Source organism: Balaenoptera physalus (assembly GCF_965194825.1).
Source record: "Balaenoptera physalus genome assembly, chromosome: 4".
Classification (NCBI taxonomy): Eukaryota; Metazoa; Chordata; class Mammalia; order Artiodactyla; family Balaenopteridae; genus Balaenoptera; species Balaenoptera physalus.
This window is the reverse complement of record NC_138891.1, coordinates 24,053,616-24,081,538: the sequence shown is the minus strand read 5'-3', so window position 1 is coordinate 24,081,538 and position 27,923 is coordinate 24,053,616. Positions and strand designations below refer to the sequence as shown.

General features: G+C 43.5%; 1 protein-coding gene and 1 long non-coding RNA gene across 7 annotated transcripts in view; one reads left to right on the top strand and one right to left on the bottom strand.

The window, feature by feature from the left end:
* LOC309660567 overlaps positions 1–27,923 on the top strand; it is a 412,061-nt gene that overhangs the window by 144,359 nt on the left and 239,779 nt on the right. The gene's annotated exons all lie outside the window — the stretch shown is intronic.
* Positions 1–27,923, bottom strand: part of ZBTB38 (zinc finger and BTB domain containing 38) — a 117,459-nt gene that overhangs the window by 51,110 nt on the left and 38,426 nt on the right. The window contains exons 1-4 of one of the 6 annotated variants that reach the window (XM_082461174.1): positions 24,369–24,763; positions 23,092–23,166; positions 4,865–4,930; positions 3,917–4,277 (exon numbers count right to left, since the gene is read on the bottom strand). The gene's annotated coding sequence lies outside the window, so the exon portion shown is untranslated. Of the gene's footprint in view, positions 1–3,916; positions 4,278–4,704; positions 4,831–4,864; positions 4,931–23,091; positions 23,167–24,368; positions 24,764–27,923 lie in introns of those variants that run through there. The other 5 variants (XM_082461169.1, XM_082461166.1, XM_082461168.1 and 2 more) reach the window with 5 other exon arrangements.

Sequence of the window (27,923 nt, the reverse complement as noted above, 5' to 3'; positions counted from 1 at the left end):
GTTAGACGGTGCTTCTGAAACATTGAGAAGACTTTGAAGGGTCTTATAGTTTCTAAGGTGTAGAGCAAACCTATCCCTTTGTTCTTGGAGCTTCATTAGCAGACGAACCTAAAAGGCATGAAAGAGTTCTGGTTCTGAAGAATTTCCTTAGTATTATTTGTTCAAATAGAGAAAGAACACTCCAAGCAGTGAGGTCTTTAGAAAGCCACCAGCAGACAGAGTTCTGCAGAAACTGAAGTGTTTGAGGTGTCAGAGGTCAAAGACAATTTACTGGCAAGATGGGACAGACCCTTCCACCTCCTGCCTTTGAAAAAAAAAATTAAAGGAAGTGGCTCTCTCAATGTTTTGCCATGAATTGAAGTTCTGGAGTTCTTAAGAAAAATGAAGCAACAGGCTTCCCAGAAATTTCCTTGCTCGGGGATTCCTTTCTTCTGTGGATTTCTTGGGTTAGCACTGAATCTGTGCCCAAATTTCAATACCACCTAGGACTGCAAAGTCCAGAACTTCACTGCACCTTCTGAGACCGTGTTGCGGTGGGTCTGGGTCAAAGGAAGTGACTCTGCTGGCACCGAGTCCTGGGAATTTGACTAAAACCAGCCATGCGGGCCTGGCCCACCGTCTTGCTTCGCGGGCAGCTTACCTAAGTGAGGCTCAACGCACCAAGTCCTCAGAGCTGGCTCTCATATAATGGCAGTTACTCGTAGAAAGGAGTTTGTGGTCTGAGCACGAACACCCCTCTTCCTGGTAACACTCTCCATCAGCCCTCCACCTGTCTGGCTCCATCTCACCACCCAGGTCTCCACCTAAATACCACTCCTCCGGAAGGCTTTCCCTGGCCAACCATTCTAAAGTGGCTCTCCGCCTCCCAACAACACACCCTTGTTTTTTTTCATTTTGTCTTCTCTTTCTCCTTTGCACTTGTCTTCTCCAATTAATTGTTTACATATTTATTTTTGTGCCCCTGGCCCCTACCACTCCACCACACTAGGCGTGGGTCTATGAGAGGCAGGCCCTGGTCTCACTTGCTCATGACTGTATTTCTAGCCTCTGGAATATGCCTGGTATGTAGTACGTACTCAATATATTTGTTGAATGTTTAATTACCAAGAAAGCCATTAAGAACAGCATTTCCCTTGGAAGGGAGCTGCTAGAATGAACCATATGGTACCAGGGAACTCAAAGGCTTAGCGTATTAAAGGGAAGATCGTCTTTCTAGATCCATCTCGCCATATCAACCAGCCCTAAGACGTGGTCTGGGTACCCATTTCCTCTATGGGGGATCCATGGAAATTGCTGAGGTAGATCAACATCCCTCTAGTAGCAAGAGATGCCATCTTGGTAATCTCACTGAGTTAAGGTTTGGAAAAACAATTCCTATTCTCCGAAAAAAGAGTTGAGAATTTTAGACTACAAATCATTCAGGCAGAAAACCACAGATTTGCCCATTTTGTTTTGGTGAGAACAAGGCAGTTGTTTGCACATTCTTCCTGTCGCACCTGCTCTGGCCTGCCCAGTGTAAACACCTTAGCCAAAAAGTATAAATGGGTTAAGCACTGCCTTTTCAACAATGAGAAGGGATAAGTGCCATCCTCTACAATCGGCAGGAAATCCAATGATAATTGTAAGTGGGTAAGTTTAGAAAAGCTTTGTGCCTGGTGAAATATGAAGGCAAAGCATTAAGGCGAAATACAACAAAGTAATAAATAATAATTATTCTTCCACTCACTGGTCTATTAATTACAATGACAGTGGTACAGTATACTTCCCAACAGTCTTATTTGGCTTTCAAGCTCCTTGACTTGTGTTTAAAATTCTTTGAGGAGAGACCAAGAGCAACATAAGTGAATAATGCCACAAAAAATCATGAGGTATGAAAATCTACAAGGTAACACAACCATGCTTGAGTTAAAAACAAAAGGATCGACATTTTACAGAGAAGAAATACACTGTTGAATCTCTCAGGCATTCAATTGTAGGGTAAAACAATTCCATTGAATCCATCTAATCTTGTGATTAAGATTCAAATGGGTTCAAAATGATTAATTTGTACCGGCCTATCAAAGTAGAAGACATTGAGTTGTAATCTTTCCGAACAGCAATAGTGTTTTAATTACAAATGCTGGGCTCATTATTTGCTCAAGAAGGAATGACAATTAGCTTGATCCTACTGCAACTGTTAATGCTACTGATACTAAAATAAACAGGCAATGCTGAATCAGGGTTCCGACATTTCCCTTCAGTTTACGATCCTCTGATTGATGCTATATGCAAAATGTACTTAGTCTTTTTAAGTCACAGGCAAGAAGGAAAATGGCTCCCAAACAGCAAAAAAAAAAAAAAAAAAAAAAGGTATTGCAGGAAGGATATTTCATGGCAAGCCCAGAGAACAAAATCACTGTGAGATGAATCATGTTCTAATATAATTGAACCAGAGAAAAAACTCCAAGCAAAATATTTAAGTTGGCCTCAAAACAACAATACCACCACAACAACAAATCTTTAGTACATTAGAGGTTTGATTTTATAGACAGTGCTTTGGAATATTAGGCAAACTGCTAAGATAAAGCAACTGTTTACACAGATGGTTGTGCAGCTCAATGTTCTACACACTGGAGCAAACCTCAGGGAGGTTTTGGGTTTGGCAGCGTCTCCCTCCTAACACACCTACAAAGATGGTTGCACAGAGGCTCCATGTGCACTTATAGTTGGGGCTGGGGTGGGCTTGGGTTTGGGTCCTTCTCTACTGAGAGCTCGGCGGTTACCAATGGAGGGATCAGGCAAAACAAAAGCATAAGCATTTTCTGATTCTCAGAATTTCTGAGATACCTATTGTTTCAGTGGCGCTGGTGAACTCGTGATAATGAAACTACACCTTTGCACACAAGCCTTGACCAGCATTCTGGAGCACATGACAAAGAAAACCTTAATTTTGAAAGTGCTGAACACAAAGGGGAAAAGAAAAAGCCCTTACTGTGCAAGGTTTCTATGTATAGAAATATGGCTTAATTTTTAAGGCTGGAAGACCGCATGTATAAACGTCTAAAACCAGTTCAGACTCTACATGAGAGGAAAAAGAACTGCAAAATTTTCATGAAACATTTTTTTTTAAAGACTATCTTTTGCATATCTGTTACTGCATTTTAAAATAAGATGTGGTTACTAAAGAAACAGGTTCTGGCCCAGTGTTAATTTGAAACTAAAATATATTTGAGAAGTTAAGCTCAAAGGAAAGAACCCATGAATTTATTTTGAAAAGTGCCAGAATTTGGTGCTTACAGAACCACAGCTGTATGGTTTGCAATGAACCATTCTAGGGACTCTGTTTCATTCAGTGAGGCTATTTTTCTTCTAACAGAGCCACCTATATTTAATATTTCCCCCTTTAAAATTGGAATTCCTCATCTCCCCAAATAATAGATATACAAATAATGCATTTATTCTTGTACATTATCTAAAATTGATTTTGGAAGCCTCTAAGTTTTTATTTTCATCTTTCATATAACACGTTTAAAGACCGCTTCCTAAAATTTAAATATTTTAAATGTTTCTTATTAAGCTTATTTGCGCTGTTCAAAATTATCTCCAGAAACCCATTTATTTTTAGTTTCAAGCTAAAATGGAGCTGAATCCACAGACTTTTCAAAAAATTCTTTTGTGGTCTAATGGCGCCACACCTATCATATATATGATTTTTTAGGAGGAATCACCTCACTTTTATAGCAGAATCATTTTATAAGTTCATAAAAGCTATATATTTGTATAGTATCTGAATAGTAAAGGCCATCCAACTGAATACCCTCCCCTCCCAATTACAACTGTCTTATTTAATTTGTTTTAAAAGTCATATTTTAATCTACTTAATGTTCTTGCTACATGGCTCAAAAAAAGTCTATAAAACATGCAAATTTCAACCTACCTGTATGTATCACTTAATGCAGTGCTAGCATCACAAGACATTCAGCCATTTTTATGTAAAGCGATGGAGACCAACTGATTTCTCCGTCTTCTTGCTCTCAAGTTTTAGATGCAATTGTCACACACACACAAAACCATACGCAGAACAGCTTGAATGTACTGTGATCACGAGAACTGAATTTATCAACAGGAAAACAGGTTTGAAAAAAGAAGTTTCTCATCCAAGGTTTCTCTGAGGCTGCAACCAAGGAAGTAGCGTGTTGAATTTTTTTCCCTTCCTCCTCTGAGAGTTCAAAGCCTGGAGCTGACCACTGCAAAGGCCACTGTCACATCTGCTGAAAATCAAACCACTGATACCAGCACTGAAAATACAAATTTGAGAACCAAGTTGTTTGTACACCATGGAGTGCATAAGAGTTAAAAATAGATTCCACCTTGCCTCCTACCCGCATAATAAACATGTAAGTTTCAAGTGTTTAATTTGATATTCACATTAATTAACAATACAACATACATTATTTAAAAGACAGCAAATGCAAGAAGAAAGGGGAGACACCATCTGGTAGCAGAGTTTTGTTGTTGTTTTTGTTTTTAGGGTTTTTTTTTTTTTTTTTTGGCTTTGTTAGAAAAAAAAAGGTAAAATTCTATTTTGAATGTGATGAAAAGCAAACATCCAGAAGCAAATGAATCGGAGCTGAAAGGTGATGCTGAAATAGCTAAGGCTGTAATGAGGCAAAAACAAGTCTTCGCTACCAGATGATATGGCATCCCGAGCATTTACATACTCACATCTGAAATACTAGGCAACGTGTAATGAATTCTATACACAGCATGCACACACAGCACAAGCACGGCTAATCCTGCCTGCCATCTTAGGCTCGCAGAAGCAAGATACGCACTGCAGGCAGCACACGAGCACTGGGGAAGGAGGAGGCAAGGGACAGCTCACCTTAAATGCAGTGTCTGATTAATGTTGTAAGTGACATTGCATATCAGCCTCAGAGTCTTGGTTCAACTGGGTAGGAGGGAACAAAGAAAAATGTCATCAACTGGTGATGCAAGATGAGCCCAATCACTAAACACTGTTTAGCAAACTCCAAATTCTGCAACCAGACAGTAGAAGGCATTTCATACAGTTCAGCAGAGCTGCTGCACAATGAATGTGCCCTTCTGCTTCTGAGAATCAAACAATCCTTTTGCTAAGGAAGAAAATAAGCTGGAACGAATACTGTCATATCTTCTTCTTGAAGAAAGCTTTCAATACAGTATGTATCTGGTTCGGGATGCATTTTATAGACTGTTAATTTCATAGAATGGCTAGCAACAATGACAAACACAAACCTTTTAAGCTACTGCAAAGTAAAGAATAATATTATAAAGGGTGTAGCATTTCTAGATTATTTTTCAGAATCCTAAATGGTGCCGGCAGGCTTGTAGAAGAATGCATGATCAGCTGTCTGTATCCGTGCTATAACCTCTAACCACAAGCCGTGTAAATGTATTCTGCTAAATGTATCTGCAGTACAGAACGGCAGACACCTCCCCAGTCGGAATGGTATTAAAATGTGAATGAATTTGCTTAAACTTAAAAGCAGAATAAAAGCACTTACAGAAAAATAAACTGATGCTGAGTTCCTTTCGATGTATAGCTGACCATCACGAACGATAAAATAAAAGCTGTCCTTAGGACACTGACCTAAATAATGTTAAGTCTCGCAACAGCATACTGTACTTGCTCAGAACCTAGGAAATGCAGAATGATTTTTCTCCTTCCTCCCCCTCCAAAAGCTAGAACGTAAAGTAACAAGCCATTAACAGAAATACCAAATGGCTTTGTGTATATATATTGTACGTACTGTAAGGGAAGAAATGGTGTTGAGCTGACATGCAATGTTTCTTTGTTTTACTTTGGGGCTTAGCTACGCTCCCACGATGACACTGACATCATGGAGGTCAGGGCTGACACTGGGGTGCTATCCGTTTTATGAGTGAAATGTTTTCCGAAAATTAAATCTCATCTACTCAAACACCGAATTTCATGTCTTCTTCAATATCCCCTCCCTGCTGCCGCTGCTCAAGATTGATGGGCTTTACTTTGGCTGTATGTAATAAATTGGAATCACCTTCTGTAGAGACTCCAATACATAATCGTAGGAATTAATTTTTTAAACAAAAAACCTTCAAGAATTCTTATACATCCCCTTTCAATCTTTCCTATCAACACACACACACACACACACACACGCGCGCACGCGCACACACACACACACAGACAAAGCTCAAATTGCAATGAAATGTTTAACATGTGGAACAAAAAATGTGGAAAGAGCTGCTTATTCAGGATTTTGAAGAAATGCCTAATAAGCAAAGACTGTTTTGCTACAAAACCAGTGTCACCATGTTCCCAAAGAGAGGAAAACAGCATAGCTTGCTAGGAAAATTTCCTCCAGATCCTGCCGGCAGGTAAAAATCAGAAAAGCATTTCATTTACCATGCTGTATAAAACATGAAGTCTTTTATTTTTAAGGAAATGGAACAGATTCTTTTCTACTCTTTCTTCAGCTACAAAGAAACCATACCCACCCCCAGCCTTAGATCCTGGACATAAGCCAACATTTTTAGAAAATGTTATGAGACTGATTTTGAATATATAATACGTACGTTTTTCTTCTTCTTATTTCTCCAAAAGTCTTTAATTGCCTATTGCATCACTAAATATGCTAATGTTAATTAATTTTAACACGTGCAAAAATGAATTAATCTTTTCTGGGGTTGCCTCTTTCTTCTATAAGAACTGGCTGCAAATAATCAGGTTAGCAAAACATTTAAGTTGCCCAGAATTTTTTTAAAGGAGAAAATGTATTTGAACATCTGAACTTAGGTACTAGGTTTCACAGCCGGATCTTTTGTTTCTAGCTCTCATTCTGTCTCCTTCCACCGAACCCAAGTGATTTTTTAGCTCAATGTATGGAAAGTATCCAGCCCACCTCTATCCCGTACACTTTAGAGTCTCTGAGCTGGGTTGTCCAGATGGTCGGTCATACCTGAACCACTCCGAGTCCTCTTCGCTTTGGAGCACATCTCTCTCCCACAACTATTCCAGAAATAAACGTGGCTTTAACGGAAACAGTAGCTCCTGGTCTAACCCCGATGGTGGACCCATCTTCCCCGCCCCCACCATCATTGCTCTATGAGCTCTGGTTAGCATTGACAGCGACAGAAAATTAGGATGGAGTATCCCTAGGCTAATTCCTCCTTTACCATGGAGGTTGAGAATTAGTGAGCTTATAACGCTCAGTTGCAAGGTACCAATTTAATATATGGTCGTCTATAAAGCGGGGTCCTTAAAGTGGGGTTGGAGGAGGTTGAAGTGAACACTTAGACATTTGATGCCCTTGGTGTCTGTCCAGATAGTCCTCATTAATAACACTTGAAAGCTAGACATTCACATTAAAATACAAATTATTATCATGCAAGCTAAAGATACACGATATGGAATCTACTCTGACCACATAGAATGAAGTCGCTGCCTCCTCTGCCTGAGATAATAAATGACAGTGACAAGGACAGTAACCCAGATCAGGCTCCCACAAGATGAGTGAATAGTGTTATGTCCGCTTTACAGGGGCAGGGTGGCGAATGCGGTCAGGTCCCTTACTGGTGCTTGTAAGTCGGATGCCAGGGCAAGTGGTTTCCAAACCTCCCAGTGGGGTTCTCTGTCTACCGTCTGTCAAATCGAGCCTAAAAGCCACGTATCGCTTTATTTTGTGATGTTCCAAAACATTCAACGAGCAAATGTGGCTCGTTTACCGAACCTGCTTGTATTAAACAAATTTGAGCTGTAGTTGAAAGCATTTAGATGCATGAGCTTGTTTAGACAGACATTCTCGACTAGTAAATCCTGTTTTGCACTTAAAAAAAAAAAAAACCATGCTCATGCCCGAATTACTTAAGCTTTGTCGTGATTACAAGTGGCAAGGGTATGCACTCATTTATGATTTTTAAAAATTGTGTGCTCATCAACCTCCTCAGGGCATAGGCACAAACGTTCATTTAACAGACAAATCCCTTTTCCGTGATGAAAATTTTAACCTGTTTTTGCCACTTTGATGAGTCAAGCACAAGGAACCCAAAATAATCCGGCAGGAGCAGGCTGGAGAAGGACAGAGCTAGCTAGCAGTAAGGGCTGCCTCTTTCACTTTGATTAATGCCCTTACTTGCTTACAGTCTCCTTCTGCAATCTGAGCTCATTTTATTTTCAGTCCTGTGGGTTAAAGTTAAATTGCATGACTTATGCAAAGTACATAATTCAAGTATGAACAAAGCTTGACTCTCTGTTTAAAAAAAACATAAAGTCAGGGCACTGAGTCCCCGAGGAATCCTTGGTTTATAAACATTTGGATTGGTTTGCACATTTCTTTGCTCCATTCACTGCATTAAAAACTACAGCTGGTTTCCGTTTATACCTAATATAGATATTCAACCTTTGTGGGTAAAATTTGTTATCAGGTTCGGCTATTCTAATCTTGATTTTTTTTTCCTAATCTCAATTTTTAAAAATAAAATCTTTACCAGATGTAACATTTTTGTTTAAGTTCTTAGAATTTAAAAAGTTTAAACATTTTTATGAGGTTGGTTATTACATTTGTTTGTGGGATATTCATGGAAACAACATGGTGACTTAATTTATCAATGACTAAAAATGCCTTTGGATGATATTTTAGCCTAAATTTTTAGGAAAGTCTAATGCTACTTTGAACATCTACATTTTGCCTAGATATCTGGGCAGGGACTTCTGCTTTCTACTTTGATCAGAGCTAAGTCTATAGTAGCTACCATTTATTGAAAACCTACTATGTACTCAATATTTTAGCTATATTATATTATTTAATTCTAACCCAATAATCTTGCAAGGTGGGTATTAGTTATCATCAACTTTAAGTGAGGAACTAATTGAGATTACCAGTCACACATAGCAGAGCTAGGATTCAAACTCAGTCCAATTGATTCCAAAGTCTGGGTCTTTCCACCAATCCTAAAAGGATAAAACCTCCTCCATCCATATTCTGTCCTGATGTATCGATAGGAATCTTCTGATTGTGCAGACTCCTGGTAGAGGGGACCCCTGCTCCCTGGAGCCAGGACTACCCCTGTTTAGATGAACCAGCCTCAACTCTCCAAGCCCTGGGAATTGTGGGTACCAACTGGAGACAGTTTGGACCAGCAGGTGGAAAAGAATAAGAGAAGAGGAATTAACTAGACCATGTTGGAAAGTTAAGGATAGAAAGCAGGATAACAGTTTTGGTCAGAGATTTGTCATAATTTGGAAATGTTTTATCAGGCGAGATAAGTGGAAAAGCTTACATATCCATTTGAGCAAACTACTTCACCTAATGAAGTCCAGTGTTTTCATGGTACAGATGAGGAAACTGAGACTATGCCCAAGATCACACACTTAGTAAGTGAGTTTACCCATTTGCTGTATTAAAATTCTTCTACAAGCCTGCATTTGTGAATAAACTTGTTATCCAGTTGTTAGATTATTCTAATCTAAATTATCAAAGAGGGATTTCCCTGGTGGTCCAGTGGTTAAGACTCTGAGCTACTATTTCAGGGAGCACGGGTTTGATACCTGGTCAGGGAACTAAGATCCTGCATGCCGTGTGGCCAATAAATAAATAAATAAATAAATAAATAAATAAATAAATAATCAAAGAAAACTCAGTATAACAATCAAGACGGACCTAGTTCCAAGTACCATATGCTAACATATATATATGGAATCTAAAAATAAAAAATGGTCATGAAGAAACTGGGGGCAGGATGGGGATAAAGACACAGACCTACTAGAGAATGGACTTGAGGACACGGGAAGGGGGAGGGGTAAGATGTGACAGGGTGAGAGAGTGGCATGGACATATATACACTACCAAATGTAAAATCGATAGCTAGTGGGAAGCAGCCGCATAGCACAGGGAGATCAGCTCAGTGCTTTGTGACCACCTAGAGGGGTGGGATAGGGAGGGTGTGAGGGAGGGAGATGCAAGAGGGAGGGGATATGGGGATATATGTATACATATAGCTGATTCACTTTGTTATACAGCAGAAACTAACACACCATTGTAAAGCAATTATACTCCAATAAAGATGTTAAAAAAATAAATTAAAAAAAAAAAAAAGACTGACCTGGTTTCTACTCACAGATAGATTTCTGTCCTGAACAGACAACTTAAGTCCGTATGATGAGTTCCTTCCCCAACATATTTTAAAAATGGACTTTTGAAAAGCCTAACTTTTGAGTAAGAGATTTTCCAAGCTTAGTGTTTCAAATGAATCATTTTAATGATTGCCTCTCTATGTGAACATCTGTACATTCTGCCCCCATTTAAGATCCCTTCCAGCTCTGAAGGTTTGTGATTCTAAAAAATCCAGCCCCGCTTGCTTGCTTTCTAGGTTGGTTAGGCCAAGAGCTGGACTCCAAGTCTCCTGCCTCCTGGCTAGGTGACCAGATGACTGTCTCACTCATTGGCAGTAATGTTAGATGCCAGCCAGATGGCTTGCAAAGGGGGCTTTCAAATCAACTCCATCAGCTCCACCCTGCTCGGAATATGAGAGGAGGATTATCTCTCTCAGTGGTCCTGAGGCAGTAGAACAAAGGGTCGGGTGAATGGACATGCGTGAGGAGTTTGAGCTCCAGGAAGCCTGCTCCAATTCTTAGACATGAGGTTTCTCCCTTCCATCCATCAGCACTTGTGTAAGATGAGGGCAAGGAGTACACACTTGATGGCAAGGACCGGGCAGCAAGCCTTGGGGACCAAACTGAGGTTACCCTCGAGGAAAGAGTTGGAGGGAGAAGGGAAATGTGAACCATGTGGTTTTCAACCGAGAAAAAGTGGTATGTGACTTAGGGTTGCCAGGGAGACTGTGGTGGACAACATCCCACCCCAAGCTAATTCAGCTCAGACTCTCCCGTGGGAATATCCTCAGCATGGCTCACCACCATTTTCGATGTCACTACCTCAGCTTTAGCAGCAGAATAGTCCCGCTTTCATTTTGCAGTGCATTGGAAATGTGGCACTAATAAAGACCTTGCGTGCCCATGGAGATCAAGAGCATTCCTGCATCTCTAGTCACACGTTCATTCGCAGCCGTCACTGTTTGCCACTCCCCAGATGGAGAGCAAATGAAACAGCAGGGTCTTCTAGATCCTGAATTGGCAAAAGACATTCAGCAAGAAGGCTGAGTTTCTTCTTTCTAGAGAGATTAGCAGGCAACTAGGTTGAAGAGGGAAGGTGGTGACGTAAATGAAAGTGGAGAAGGAAGAATTCTTACAGATGGGTAAAATCTACCCCACGTGAGAACATAATCCTCTCCTCATACCTTTCTTCATCCTGGGCAGCAAATATTCCAAGACAACCTGGGAACAAATTCATTTGCTTTCTCTTCTCTCAGATGAATGAATTTGTGGTTCGGAAAGGTCACAACCATGAACCTCTTCTCACCAGAGCAGCCTAACAAACCTCAGTGAATCTTCACTTCTTTTGGACTAAAGATAAAAGCACAATATGTTTTTGTTGTGTTGAATTACCTGCCTTTACTCACGTCTCTGGCTGGCATCCTGTGAGATCTCTGTATCTCCCACAGCACCTAGAGCATTGCCAGGTGCAATGGAGGGGCTTATATGGGTAGGATCTTGATTAACCAACACCAAATTAGGGGTCCTTTCTCAGCTCCCACCACTACCAGTGGAATCTTCAGCTTTGTCCTTTGAAACCACTTCCTAAAATTAGAGAACTTGTTCCATGAGTTAAGGAACGGATCTGGGGACTAAAAATACCTATGGAAGTCTTTCAAGTTCTTAATCACTTGTTTACCAAGTCAGGGGGGTGGGGGGACAAGTTGTCTGGCAAGCAGACCACAGGCTTTGTTTACATCTGTCCCTCCTATAACAGGGAAAGGGGACACAGAAATAAGGGTGGCTTGACGACCACACCACTGCCTCCAAAATGTGCCTCAACGTTTCCTCGGGCTCTCAATGGCATAGCGCATTTCACAGAATTATAGGATGGGCAAGGCACTTCAGATGCTGTCATCTGAACCCCTTCTTTCTTTTTCTTTTTTTAAATAAATTTCATTTATTTATTTATTTATTTTTGGCTGCGTTGGGTCTTCACTGCTGCGCGCAGGCTTCCTCTAGTTGCGGTGAGCGGGGGCTACTCTTCGTCGCGGTGCGTGGGCTTCTCATTGCCGTGGCTTCTCGTTGCAGAGCACGGGCTCTAGGCGCGTGGGCTTCTGTAGTTGTGGCTTGCATGCTCTAGAGCACAGGCTCATTAGTTGTGGCGCACGGGCTTAGTTGCTCCGCGGCATGTGGGAACTTCTTCCCGGACCAGGGCTCGAACCCGTGTCCCCTGCATTGGTAGGTGGATTCTTAACCACTGCGCCATCAGGGAAGCCCCTGAACCCTTTCTCTGAGGGAGGAGAAAATCAGATTCAAAGAGATTGTGATATCTGAAGACCTCAGCAACCAGGATAAAAGCCGTATTCCTTAATTACGAGTATTCTGCTCTTTGTAATTCAACACACTGGCTCAATTTTTTTAAAAAAATCCACTTTTCACCTAAATAGGTGCCTGACAAATGGTTATAGAATAAGTGAATTAATGAATAGATTCCAGTATAGAGGGTTTATAACTTCTTTCCCAGTTCCTCTCAGAAGAAAATGTTATAGAATACTTAATTTTTTTAAAGCTCAACTAAATATAATTTTTAGCAAAATAGTAAATATTAGGCAAAATATCACCTGGGACCAAGTGTTATTTGAGAAGTATCAGAGGTGATAGGCTTGATTGCTATATTAAGTCATTCAGATTAAGTTCAGCCAGCTGAAGTAGGCTTTTGTCCTATTTGGTTTGCAAAGAAAAATCTCATGAGTTAGCATAAGCAGCTAAAAATAAGTCGCAGGTTTCATTTTCTGTTGTTCAGTATGGTTTTGAAACCAGAAGGTGCAAAACTAGGAGATTCACCAACGCCCACTGAAGATCAACAATTCGAATAGTCCCCTTTCTGGCCCAGCAACCTGATTACAGCTCACAACCAGGCCTAAGACACGTACACCTATGTCCCTCTCACCATGGTCTCTTGAGATGGCTGCCCCTGATGAATAAGGCATGGCAGGAAATTAGGGACTGAGGCCAGTCCTGGGGGACAGTGGCTTGTGTGTGTGTGTCTTGTCATATCCGGACAGGATGCCATATAGACATCAGTCTCATATGCACAGCCTCAATCTTAGGTGGTGCTGGGGACCCCACCACAAAACAAGGGAACAAATAATGCTAGAATTTCACTAAGATGAGGCCCTGAAGGTAGTAAGCACAGCAGGTACCCCTCGACCTAAATGCCCAGGGCCTTGTGCGATTCCATACTGCAAACCCAGGGGGCTCACGCTAAGTTTAATTTCAAAACTGTCTTCCCAGGGCCAAGTCTGGCAAAAAGGTGTTTGACAGAGGCATAAATGCTTCAAAGGGAAGGCAGCCATCTCACACTGGAGCGTTCAGCTGCGGGCACGAGGCCCGGAGAGAGCAGAGCTGGTGAGAGAAAGCCCTCAGCGGAATGAGATTGAGAGGGGGCAGAGAAGGGTTAATCTCCTTCCATTAGAGGAGGGGCCATTTGGTGAAGGTGAAGAGAATAATCTGTATGAAGAACAGGGAAGACATAGAGCCATTCCAGAAAAGAAATGACCGTGCAGGGGTGAGAAGGATGATTTGTCCTCGATTTTTCGCCGTGAGACCATTTCTTAGATCTGAGTCTTTGAAGTTACAGTCTCAGGGTGGAGGAGGGGAGAACATTCACACTCAGTGCTGGAAGACGAGCTTTGATTGGGTCTGAGATGGGCTGACTCTGATTGACTCTGAGAAGCAGAGGGTGAGGCCAAAGCCACCAGGATGCCGCCGTAGACGCCTAACCATAAATTAGAAAGCGGCAAAATAAACAATAGGAGTTGCTCATAAAAGAGAAGCCAGTGGAGTGGCTGAATCCCCCTTCCTTGGGGTGAGGAACAACCTCCCCCTTTTTCTAAACCTAAAATAAAACTTTTAAAAAGTTGCTTTTGGGCTTCCCTGGTGGCGCAGTGGTTGAGAATCTGCCTGCCAAGGCAGGGGACACGGGTTCGAGCCCTGGTCTGGGAAGATCCCACATGCCGCGGAGCGGCTGGGCCCGTGAGCCACAATTGCTGAGCCTGAGCGTCTGGAGCCTCTGCTCCGCAGCAAGAGAGGCCGCGATGGTGACAGGCCCGCGCACCGCGATGGGGAGTGGCCCCCGCTTGCCGCAACTAGAGAAAGCCCTCACACAGAAACGAAGACCCAACACAGCCATAAATAAATAAGTAAATAAATAAAATTTAAAAAAAAAAAAAAAAAAAAAGTTGCTTTTAATAATTTTGGGGGAAAGAGTTTAAGATTCACAAGAAGTTGCAAAAATAGTACAGTAACTGTATGATGTCATCTGTCTTCCCAGAATGGCATTATCTGATACTACTGTAGTACATTCTCTAAACCAAGAAAGTAATATTGGTACGACACAGTTAACTCAGGTACAGACTACTACTTCAGATTTCACCAGTTTTTACATGCATTCTGTGTGTGTGTGTGTGTGTCTGTGTGTCTAGAGCTCTATGAAATTTTATCACATGTGGAGATTGGAGAAGCCATCAACACAATCAAGATACAAAACTATTCCATCACCACAAAGAAACTCCTGTGCTACCCCACCATAGTCCCACCTTCCACCAACCCTAACCCCTGGCACTGATCTGTTCTCCAACACTGTAATTTTGTCCCTTTAAGAATGTTATGTAAGTGCAATCATGCAGTCTGTAACCCTTTGGAACTGGCTTTCTTTCACCCAGCAGAATGCCCTTATGATCCGTTCATGTTGGATGGGAAGATGTGCCTTTTTACTGCTGAATAGTAATCCATGGTATGGAGGTACCACAGTTTGTTATCCACTGAAGGACACGTGGTAGGTGTCCAGTTTTAAGCTATAACAAATAAAACTGCTATGAATATTCATGTACAGGTTTTTGTGTGAACCTAAGTTTTCATTTCTCGCCTGTAAATACCCAGGAGTGGGAATGTATGGTAAGTGTATGTTTAACTTTATTAAAAACTATCAAACTGTTTTCCAGAGTGGCTGAACCATTTATACTCCCACCAGCAGTGTATGAGCAATCTGGTTTCTCTACATTCTCGCCAGCATTTGGTAACATCAGTATTTTTTATTTTAGCCATCCTGATAGATGCATAGGGGCTCCTTTTGATGGTCCCCAGTCAAGATGGCGGTCAAGTGTGGGGCCTTCAGGGCTTGAATGGCATGGCTTCAGATCTCTTTCACTGTTCCAGCTTTCCTAATACTTGTCTACACAGCAGTGTGGGCTGTCTGGCATTTTGATGATGGAAAATGGGGCTCTTGATACGGGGGTGAGGTTTCAGGTTTGTCTGGTTCCTCTTGACGGCAGTAGTGGGACATTGCCATCTGGGAATGTTGGGCTTCTTTGAGGCAGTACCTCTTGGCCCAGCAGGCAGACTTGATACCAGCGATACTTGCTCCCATGGGGTAATAAGAAGGCCATGATATGACAGTCAAGGGGCAGTGACGGACTTTGCCTGGGCTGGCGTCCTCCTGCAGCTTTGGCCAGAGACTGTATAAGTGCTTTTTATTCCTAAAGTTGGTAACTTATTAGCAGGATGTGTGTCTGTTCCGGCAGGGTGGTGGTGGGGCGGACATGGAGTCAGCACAGACAGGTAAGGATGGGACCGCCAGTGGCACTTGTCAGATGTCACAGGCCACACTGAACAGTTCTTGCCCTTGGACCTCCTACTCTGTTGACCACTCAAGACTCTCCAGCAGCATGCGGACACTTGGTCTGGATGTCACGGAACTCTGACTTCCACCTCCTGGGAGTTAGATCTGGAGGCACTGCTGTCACCACCCCATGGATCTTCCTAGCCTAGGGATCCAGGTCCTGCCAGCAATTAGAATTCCATGTGCATAGCAGAAGGTGTCTCAGCCAAGGAAGTTGCTCAGGACACCAGGGAAATGGGCTTTGTAAAGGGCCAGCCTCATAGCGATGACTCGAGTTGGCCCAGCCATGTCTGGAAAGTCACCTTCCATCTGCTGTACCCCTGATTCAAGGGAGGCTGTGGACCTTCCCAGAATCCATACCCATCATGACCCTGGCTCCACAGGTTTGGACCAGGAGGCCAAGAATCAGGAGGGCAGTGATCCTGCATGGGGACAGCCAAGAGATAACGGAGATCGTGCACAGAAGCAGGGAAGCTCTGTGATCCTAGGCAAATTCCTTCATGCTTCTGTGTGTAGGATGGGTGCAGTGAACGAAGGCGCTCCTTTGACTTTTGGCTCTTGTGCTTTACCTGGTGCATTCACAGGACATGGACGTGAACTTGGGCATGGAGGAACCTAAATGGTGATATATAGAACCTGACCGTGAACTGGGGACTGTTGGGGGCTGAGCAGTCTGTGGAGGCTGAACCCAAAAGTCAAATGATACGATAGTGACCCTCCAGAAGTTGAGGTAGTATTGATAAAATGAGAGGAAGGGCAGCCAGATGCTATCAGGTGACCAGTGGGTATGGTCTGATGGCTCTGAGCAGAGTTATACAGATAAGATGGATAGTTACACTTCCTCTTAGAAGGTGGTGAGAATTTTCAAATTTGGTTGTTGTTTGTTCACTACGTTCTCTGGTGTAACAGAGGATTTTCCAAGTTTCCATTCTTGGGTACCTCTTCTCTGGCCCATTGTCCTCGTTCGGCCAGGTGCTCCTACTTATCTGCTGTCAGAAGGCAGCCCAGCCCACAGCACCTTTCGGATATAATGAGGCAGGCGCAGACTGGGGCAGTACCTTGCCTGACCGTGAGGTTGGGTAATGAGACTCCATCCTCCAGGCTGAATGCACGGCAGCTCCCCCCGGCTCTGGCTTGGTCTTTTCAACTCACGCTGCTGCGACCTAACTTTTGCCACAGTATGAGTCTTGCCCTTGCCTGCCCCTGCACTGTTCTCTTGGCTTCTGATTCTGGACCCAACCTCATACTCAGCCCTCATGGTCTGGATCCTGTGTCCTCCTTGGTCTAAGTGTTACCACCTCGGGGTTCAGGGCCCAGAGTGGTCTCATGAGGTGACCCTTGCAGGGTCTGGGCCACCCACACGTGTCCTGAGGTATGCCCTGCCTATCAGAAGGCAGATAAAAATTCCCTGGTGGAAGCAAGCGCTCACTTCAGGAGTCAGTCTTCTCTCGGCGCCTTGTCTCTACTGCTGTAACAGAGAAGAACAAACCTGACTCCATAGTGGATCTATTCCTTTAGCTCTAACCTTTGTGCTCTGCGGCCTGTGCTTAGTCACGCTGGCTCTGCACGTTCTGTAAAACAGTGTTGCCCATAGCCTGAAATATAAGTGATAGCCCATTCTCAAGGCTCTGACCTTTAAAGGTATAACACTTCTCCATTCACATAGAGATAAAAAGTTGCAGAAGAGAGAATAACATTTGTCTTGTTGGAGGTTTATAGGAACATTGTGACCAGACCTACTTGGACAGCTGCAGGACCAAAGGATTCTGACACCAAGAAGTTTGCAACGACTAGCCACACCTCCTCCCCTTTGAGTATAAAAGATGCCGGAGTTCTAACTCTGGTAGGCTGCTTGTTTGGGACCCTAGTCCACCATCTTCTCAGTCTGCTGGCTTTCTGAATAAAGTCACCATCCCTTTGCCCCAACACCTCCTCTCTCGATTTACTGGCCTGTCGTGTGGCGAGCTACTGCTACTACTACTGAGCTTGGACTTGGTAACACTACCCAGAGGTTGGGTGGATCCGGGCCCTTTGTTTATTCAAGTTCTAGTTCTACCTTTGCCACTAAATCTTTGGGTAACAACCATAAGTGAGTAAATTAAGCATTCTGGGGCTCAGTTACCTCATATTTACGATAAGGTTTCCTAACTCCCTAGCTGATGATCTTTCAACTATACCAAACCACGATTAAGGAGAAATTAAAATTAAAATTCAGAAGCCAAAAAGAGCCTTTAAGTTAAAGTCTGGTTTAGATATATTAGCTGAGGGTTAACTATTTTCTGTCTAATAAGTGTTGCTGAAAATGAATGTTTATTGAATTGAATGCAGCATTAACAATAGTTCTCAGGCCTTAATGTGCATAAGGATTGGGAGGGTATATTAAAATGCATATTCCTAGGCCCCCTCCTCAGAGCTTTTGATGCCACTGGGGCCTAGGAGCATGCATTTTAACATGAGAAACTGAAGGGGACTTAGGTTTTGAAATAGACATTCGTAATTTTTTAGAGGCTAATTTATCAATATGCATTAGGAACTTTAAAAATAGGTCGTTTGACCTACTGATTCAATTCTAGGAATTTTGCCTAAGGTGTCCACCAAGATTTATCTACAAGAATGTTTTTGTGTTTATAATAGCGGAACACTAGAGGCAATAAAAATGTACATAAAAAAAGAATGGATAAATTAAGATATATCCATGCAATGGAAACACAGCCATTAAAAATCAAATTTTCAAAATCATTTAGTGACTTGAAAAAATGTTTACAACATAACGTTAAGTGGGGTGAAAAAAAGCATATAAAATACCATTTCAGTAATGTTTAAAAGAAGAAAAGAATATATATGAAAAATGGAAAAGAAATACATTGACATGTTAATATTGAATTGTTGCTTGGTTGTTGGATTACTAGAGATTGTTGGTTTCTTCTTGACATTTTTCTGTATTTTCCAGATTTAGATTTTGTATAGTGACTAGTTATGGCTCTTTTTACAAATTTTTTAAAAGTAAAGAAAAGGAATTTGCCTCATGTAGAGTGAAAAGAGAGGGAAGAGTGGCCTCTTAGGAGCCCAGCCCAGCCATGGCCTCGCTGCTGCAAGAGGACTTGGAAGACAGATAGACTGAGTCCGGTGCTGGGGTGAATTTTAAGCTACATTCTCTTTTGCAAAGTACCTTGATATAGTCGATGCCAAGGAATTTGGGTCAATGAGAAAGTCCTTTTCACTAGATACTACTTTCCTGCTGCATTTGAAGATAACAGACTATAGGAACTGGAATGTGGAAGGGAATTCACAGTTTCCACAACATCTTTACTGCTCTTGGGTTGATCTCATGCTTGTTTCCTCTGTGTGTAATCCCCCCGGCCCCTACCCAGAACACCAAGCAGAGAGACTGCACTCTGCTTACGGGCTTCTGGACAGATGATGGGCTCTATTCCGGCTTGGGAGACGCCACCCAGGGCCAGTGCTTCTGTGGAGTGCTTTCAAAATCTCCTCTGGCCAGTGCACTGGGAGCCCCATCGAATGCCAGGAAGCATCTTTTTTTGGCAGAGAGATGGCTCAAATACCCTCCCTCATGGATCTTAGTGAGTCCCAGGTCAAATGTCTCTGAATAAGATTAGAAGCTTCGTAGTTAGGCCCCTGGCCTAGAGTCAAAGCTTTTCAAATGTCCTTGAAATTTTTACACCACATGCTTTGGCTAGTTAGGAAGTGGTTCGGGGACTTCCCTGGTGGCGCAGGCGCAGTGGTTAAGAATCCGAATCTGCCTGCCAGTGCAGGGACATGGGTTTGGTCCCTGGTCCGGGAAGATCCCACATGCCACGGAGCAACTAAGCCCGTGCGCCACAGTTACTGAGCCTGAGCTCTAGAGCCTGTGAGCCACAGTTGCTGAGCCCGCGTGCCACAACTACTGAATCCCGCGCGCCTAGAGCCCGTGCTCCGCAACAAGAGAAGCCACTGCAATGAGAAGCCCACGCACCGCAACGAAGAGTAGCCCCCGCTCAGCAACGAAGACCCAACGCAGCCAAACATAAATAAATAATTTATATATATATATATATGTGTATGTATATATATAAAGGAAGTGGTGCTAAGGATTCCAGATGAAAGTCAATTTAGAGAGACCAAAAAATAAATAAATATGATACTTACAGTATTAATAGCAATATCAAAAGCCAAACGCCAATGCTGACCATAACTATGGTACTTGTTTTCATCAACAACTCGAGTTGCCACACATTTTCCTAAGTTGCCCAAACCATTTCACATATATTACCTTACTTATTCTGACAGAATCTCAGTTTTACATTTTTTAAAAATACCATTTCGGAAGCAGGAGGAAGCTATAAAGTTCTGATGAAAACCAGAGGCTTGAGTTAAAAACAAAACCCTGAAGTCTTCAGTGTGGTGTTTTCCAACTGCGTTCTTGACAAGAAGTCAGGGGATTTCAGCATGAGAAATTACGAAGCCCCATTACCGTGAATTCTTAGCTTTGGTGTCTGTGACGTGGCCTGATTGCAAAATCCTCCAAAGGGAGTAACAGGACATTCATAATGCTGACCCAGAGCAAGAGGGGAGCTTGTACTTCTGTGCCATGAAAAGTATAAAACCTCTGGGGTTAAAAATAACAAACTGGTCCAGGCACTGCCTACGTCAGCCAGTTGTGCCCAGACCACATCTGCGTATCACAAATCAACAGGGATGACCTAAGCTCTGAAAAGACTATGAGTCCCCAGATTTGAATTCTATCCCTCATATGGAATTAAGAACGGAAAAAAAAAATTTATATATATAAAACTGAATCACTTGTCTATACACCAGAAACAAACCCAACACTGTAAATTAATAATACTTCAACAAAAAAAATTTAGAAGTAAAATAAAATATAAAATTATAAGTTAAGGAAGCTCAAGAAAGTCTAAGTTTCCCCGTGATGTCTACTTGGACGCTTTTTTGAAAATGTCAAAGATCAAAATATTTACAAAGTGTGTATTTGTTACCGCTGCCTTGCTGGTGGGTCCGTGGTGTCACCCAGTGTGCTGTACCAATTCCCTGTGGAGGGTTCGTGCTGGCGGCAATGAAATTTTGATTTGGCGGCCGCACTCCTCTCTCTGCCATGCTAGGCAGCTAGACATTAAAAATCAGCAGGTTGACCCCAGCTAACCCCTTCTACACACACTCATTTGCCAATTCCTGCATACTTAGTGCTTTGAGGAGTCACTATCACATGGCAGTTGAAATTAACAAGCTATGACTAAGAGTCTCCCCAGTGAATGGACCCTGACTCCTTTTCCTCCTTGACCATGGCCTTTGGCCCTGCCCTTCCTGGCAGACTCCTTTAGGCTTGTACATGCAGCAACAGATCGTCCCCACTTGGCTCCAGCTTTTGAAACCTGGTACTTGTTCTCAACTTACTCCTCCTGGCTGCTCCCTTGTTACAGGCACTGTACTCTCCCGTTCAAGCTGGTCTTATCTTTACTTTACTCCACTAGCCCAGCCAGCTCTCTCCGCCCAGTAGACACTTCTGGGACCCACCAAACCAAGAAAATCGACTTTCAAAGGTTGAAGCACTTTTGCAATAAGTAACTTGTTCTTCTATTCGACTCCTCCTTAGCCCACTCCAGATGTGAGGGGGCTGGGCAGAGGCGAGGCAGCAGTAAGAGGAGATGAGGCCAGACGTTAGGCTCCAAGAGAGCCTGAGAGCTGTGTTAAACCAGCCAGTAGCTGGCCTTCCCACACAATGGACAATGTATATTCTTCAGGGTGTGGGTGTGAGTGCCAGAAATGTCAAGTCCAGGGGTAAAATATAATCAGAAAACGGACTGTCTAGTCAGATATTGACAACAAAACTAGAGAAGTAGGTACCAGGCAGTTCAGGCAAGGACTGGAGTCCATTTTTATAGTGTGTGTGCTGTTGAAGTGAGCACATATAGTCCATTTTTATTGGAGGTCTTTATGATGCCTTGGGACCATCATAGAGGTACCACCATATGGTTTCTGATATTTACCAGCGAGGGGGATACTGCACTAAGACCAACAATGGTGAAAAGGTTACATAAAATATCAAATTAATTCAGGGTTCTTCAGACAGGGCTTATAACCTTACCACTCATTATTTCAGTAAATGTTTTGCAACTTTTGCTGAAAAGAAAAAGCTAGAATTGTATATCAAATCCTTTGGGGAGCATTAATCTCCCCAGCCAGAGCCATTTTAGTCTGCTTTTACATGTTTCTCTAGTAACTTGATTTGAAGATCCCATCTTGTCAGGAATTCCCTCCACTACCTCCCACTATTAAAAAGTATGCCAAGATCTGGAGGAGGGTAGCTTCCCAACACCCACAAGAGCAGACAGAACCATGAGTTAAAGAAACTATGAGCTTTCCTAGTGACCACTGGTGGAACAGAATTCTGTTGGACAATTCCAACAACCATGACTACACCCAGGACCAGGAAACTGAGCCAGAATGGTCCTAGACCAAGAGGACCTTTTGGGGGGGGGCGGTCAGGGGGAAGAATGTCCTTCGTGGTTCACTGGCCACTGGTGGCCTGATGGCGCTCATGTAAATGCTTAGGGTCAGAATGGACAGAGGCATCTTGAAAAATCTCACCCACTGCTCCTTGCCCACTCTTTACCTAAGAGTGTCTGTTAGAGAATTCTAAATATCTGATCACTGTTTATTTCTCCCACTGCTTCATTCTGCTGTCCTATCCTTGAGCATCTCTAAGTTCCTTATTATGCTGTACCAGAGAAGACTACCTCTTTTCTCCAGAAGCTCTCCTGAGCTGTCACTGGCAAGTGGCTGCTCCCCACCCCAGGGACTACATTTCCCAGACCTCTTTGCAGTCAGATGTGGTCATGTGACTGGCATTTAGCCAATAGCGTATGAGTAGAACTGTTGTGCACCACTTCTAGGCAGGGGCCATGAAAGTCTCCATGTGCACCTTTTCACACTCTTTTTTTCCTCCTCCACTGGGAAGTGGAAACAATCCCAGGTGACCTTGGAAACCACATACTGCAGAAGGTGGAGCCTCTCTCAACCCATGTCTCTGAATGAATGCATGAAAGAGAGTTGCCCCACTAACCTGTACTGTTACAAGACCAAGAAATAAACTTCTATTATGTTTGAGTCATTATACATTTTTCGGTCTATTACAGCAATTAGCCTATCTTAACTATTCCTATTACCCTCTTTGATACAGCTGTTATCATTGTGTGCAGAAGTCCCCTGTGCCTTCTCCCCTTTCCTTAAACCTTACTGCAAAGCAAAAGAATAGATTTAGTAAACTAAATTTAAGCAGCCATTAGGGACAAATGACACTCACCAAATTAATGGTCACAGCATTCAGCTCTTACAGCCAGAAGAAGAGTGGTTTAGCAGAGCCTCACTTCAAGACAACCTGATATATGAAAATAAAACAAAAAGTAAAATGTAAGACCTACAAAACAGATATATTGGTGTGCCACGGTTAATTTCCAAAGGGTGTTTTCAGTTTATAAAGAAATCTGCCACTCTTTTTCAGTAAGCAACGAGCTTCCCTATTGCATTCATAACATAAGATACATTTTAAAATACCCTCCCACCCCATCATTATAAAACTGAATTTATAAAGAACAATTCTTCTCTGCTAAGTAAGCTGTACAAAGACTAGATAATGACTCAGGAGATGTCTTTGGAAGCCAGGAGAACTGGGTATGATTTCTATGTCTGTGTGCTCTGCAGTTCTTATGTACACGTTAAAACTTTTCTCTCGGGAATTTAACTCTCTTGGGTAGAGAAACTTCCAGAGCTTGTAAAATTACAAGCTATGCAAAAACTTAAGATTTCTTTAGGTGAAATTAAAACAGACACCAAAGATACATTATAATCTGTCTTTGTGTTTAATATCATCCCAGATGCGATGGCACACGTAGGAATGAAAATAAGCTCTCTGTAAACAGGGCAGTGAGACAGTGGAGGTGTACACACCAGAACAACCACAGGCAACCAGAAACACGCTGGGTAAAGGCAGCTGGTTGTGGTCGTTTTCTTACCAGAGCTGCCATCTTTTAACAGGTTAGGTGCGAAAATACCATTTGACGGCCCAGGGCACGTATTTGCCTAGAACAGGGTTTATTTTTGTGTCTGATTACTTGGTATAAGATCCAGGAAGCAAATAGTTCAGAACTGAACAAACATTCTGGCTGTCCAAAACACAGCACTAGGGCAGAAGGAGGAAGAGGAAACAAAACAAGAGGAGTGACGGGGTGGAAGGCACGACATGGGCCATTTTCCCCAGAATTCAGCCTTAGTGTGTGTGTGTGTGTGTGTGTGTGTGTGTATACACAGATACACACACACAGAGATATATATATATGTGTGTGTATATATATATATATATATATTTTTTTTTTTCGAGAGGAAACGCATTCTTGTCTGGTCCTGTGGAGAAGAAAAAGATCAGAGAGATCCCTTTGGTGCCGTATTCGGAGGGTCTCCCAGATGCAGCCCCCATTCCCTCCCTCCGGGCTGGGGCCTGCCAGGCACAGGTGTCAGGGAACAAGATGGCGCCCCACAGTGAAGGGCGCTGAGTGAGGGGGTCTGGGGGTGGCCTTCACTTACTCGGAGGCGCTGGCTCCTCTGAAACCCAGACGCTGCCAACTCCCTGGACTCAGGAGTTATAACCGCCTTCTTGCTCTGGGTTCTTCACTTCTTGTCGAGATCAGCTCCACATATCTTTCTGATGATGTCACCCATTCTGACTTCCTACATTTTGAAAGTTGATCTATAAGTAAAACCTTCCGTGAGGCTTCAAAGAAAAAAAGCAGCAGCAGAAAAGGAAAGAAAGGTGTGCTGTGGGGCGATGGAGAGGAGGAGGAGGAGAGAGGCAGTCGCCTCCTTATTTTGAGATTTGCTGCAGTCTGCGAGTGCCACTCCCCAGCCAGTTTCCTGGCTGCAGAGGGAGGCCAGTGGCCGGGCGTGGGTGACGTCAGGGCCAGGCCTGAGTCATCGCCAGTGGCCGGTCTGCCCTGCCACTCGGAAGGGGACAAAAGGAATCTTTGATGTCCAGAGGCCCTCCTCTCGGGACACTCGCCTGGACGAGCAGCAGGCCAGAACATTCCTGCCGCCTCCCCACCCCCGGCCGCCCTTCCTACTTCCGGAACCGTCCCAGGCAGATTCAGCAAGGCCTCCCCAGGGGACATCGCCCTCCTGAATGGCAGAGGCATGGCCGCTTTCTGCCGAAGAAGAAGCAGGGGAGGGTATTTCTCTGGGGATTTCTCACCTCACCCTCCGGCATCCCCCCACTTCCCTGTGGTGCCACCTTACCCAGGGAGTTGCTGTGGTACTCAAAGAGATCTGGAAAGGTGGCAAGTGCCCTTGTCACCCACCCTGGGCAGCAAGCAGTGCTCAGTGTCTATTCTCTGCCTTCATACCATGACCCTGGGCCTCCGCTCTCTGCTCTGTGGGTACCAGTGTGAGCTTGTACATCCTGGATTGAAGGGGGCCCCTCTCTTTAAGAGGGGTATTTATATCCCAGTGCCTGCCACGGGGCGCAGTAAACACATGATGTATAAGTGAATGATCATTTTAAAATAAAATAGTAAAGAACATGTATCGAATACTTGCAGTGAATGTTGGAGCCTCTGTGCTAAGTGCTTTAGAGATTATTTCGTTTATTTTTATCATGACAAAGCTATGAGGTAGGTACTATTATTATTCTTAGTTCTACAGATGAGGTGCTCAGAGACATGAAGACACTTCTCTAAGGTCTCATAGCTAGTTAGGGGCAGAGTCTGCATCATCTGATCTCAAACCCTGTGTTCTCAACCACGATGCTGAGTGGCTTAGCGAACGAATGAATATTGACCAAGAGTAGCCTGTCCAGGTGAGGGGAAATGAGGGTGATGATGGGGCTTGAAGCCAAATCCTATGAGGAAATAGTGGAGCAATTAGGGATGATCTGTTTAGGGTAGTAGGCCTCAAGCTCTTTTGATGGGTCAACACGATGTCTGAAGCTTGGATACTCAGAGTGGCCGGGGGGTGGGGCAGGGGGCGGGCAAGTCTGGTCGGGTTCAAGGGGCGGTGAGGAGCTAGAACCAGAAGACAAAGCTAGGGAGGTCTGGTGGTGCGTGGCGGATGCAGGGTCTGAGAGCACAGTGGACAGAGCAGCTCAGAGGCCCAGACTTATCTTTATTGCCCCCTGGCCTCAGGGGTGTGGGTGGCAGGGTGGGTGCAGCTAAAGGCACAAGCCTGCGGCAGACGTGAAGACAACGGGGAAGAATGACACGAGCGCGTTCTCAAAGACCCCGAGACTTGGAGAAAGAGCTGGAACTGCCATGTGGTTTCAAAGCACCAGGAGGGGCTGGAAGTGACAGGAAACGGAGCTGGACCTGACAACGGCAGTCACTGCCCTGAGCGCTGCCCTACCAGGAATCGGCTGCCTTTCTGGGACGGAGTGAGAGTCCCGTCAGGGGCTGTGCTCGAGCCAAGGTGAGGAGGGCTGGCAAGGGGAGAACATCCGTTTATGGGGGTATCCGGGCCCTGGAGAAGAATGACTTTCGAGGTACCTTCTCCCCCTGTGGTTCATGATTCTGTGGTTTGTACTTTTCCATGATTCCAAGAGGAAGATAAAAGCCAGGACTTTCCAGCCCCTTGTGGCAGTGGGCAGAGAGGTTCTGGCCTCCTCGGTGATGCCACTCCGCGGCTCTCCTTTCCACCGTGGGGCTGGGTGTCTGGTCACGGGATCCCTCTCCTGGGCTCAGGAAATCAATCCCTCTGATCGTTGGGGACGTCGTTGCTTTGTTCCTGGAACTGCTGCCAGTTGCCACTCTGAGGACTTTCACTTGTGCTGTGGGGTCTGACTCCCCAGGCAGGAGGAATTAGCAGAGGTGAGTTTCAGAAGAGAGAAAGACACATGCTTTGGATCAAGGCAGCACCAACCCGGGTCACTGTCAACGTCTGCACAGAGCCTGACCTTGGGCTGAGGAGAGCGCTTTAAGTTCCAGGCATTTCTGGCAAAGGCTTGTTGATTCTTTTCTTCTCTCTGCAGAAAATGCCCCTGGGCACCTCCCTGCTGTTTCCCCAAAGGCTCCATGGCCTTGCTTGCTTCATATACATGGGTATTTATTTCTCTAATTAGATGAATAGAGGCTGATTTTTTTTCAGTCTACCTTGTGGGACCAGGATAATGTGAAGAGAAAGATAAAGCAAAGAAGGAGAAATGACGAATAAGCTTAAGTGAGACACAGTTCCTTGCATTGTATGCTCTGGGGTTGATTCTAACAGTGAGCATAAAATCAGAGAACTGGGCAAAACATCTATTTGAGGACACAGAGATGTAAGTACAGCGACACCCCTAACCTCTACGCCATCTGGAGAACCCTCCTCTTTGGTACAACAAATGCAGTTATATACTGGAAATTTAAAAAACAACAACAAAGACTTAGAAGACTTGTCTGTACTTGCTGCCTCCAATTTTTCTCATCTCAATCACTTTTAAAAAAACAATTTATTATTATGGTATAATTTATATGCCCTAAAGTTAACCCACTTACAGTGTACAAGTCAATGGATTTTAGTCTATTTATAGAAGTGTATGATCCAAACCTCGTGTTAGAACATTTTTATCACCCCAAAAAGAAACCTTGTGCCCACTAGCAGTCATTCCTCATCTGCCTCCACCTCCCCGCAGTCCTGGGCAAACATTAATCTTCTCTCTGTCTCTGTAGATTTGCCTCTTCTGGACACTTCGTATAAATGGAACCATGCAATATGTGGCCTTTTGTGTCTGGCTTCTTTCATTCAGCATAATGTTCTTAAGGTTTGCCCATGTTGTAGAGTATATCAGTACTTCATTCCTTTTTATGCCTAAATAATATTCCATTGTGTAGCTATAACCACATTTTGTTTATCCATACATCAGCTGATGAACACATTGTTTTCATTTTTGGCTGTTACAAATAGTGTTGCCATGAACACTTGAGTACAAGTTTTTGTGTGGACATATGTTTTCGTGTCTATTGGGTGGATACCAAGGAGTGGAATTGCTGGGTCATAAGGTAACTCTATGTTTAACATTTTGAAGAACTGTCAAACTGTTTTCCAAAGAGCTGTACCATTTCACATTCCCATCAGTGATGTGTGAGAACTCTGATTTCTCCACATCCTCACCAACAA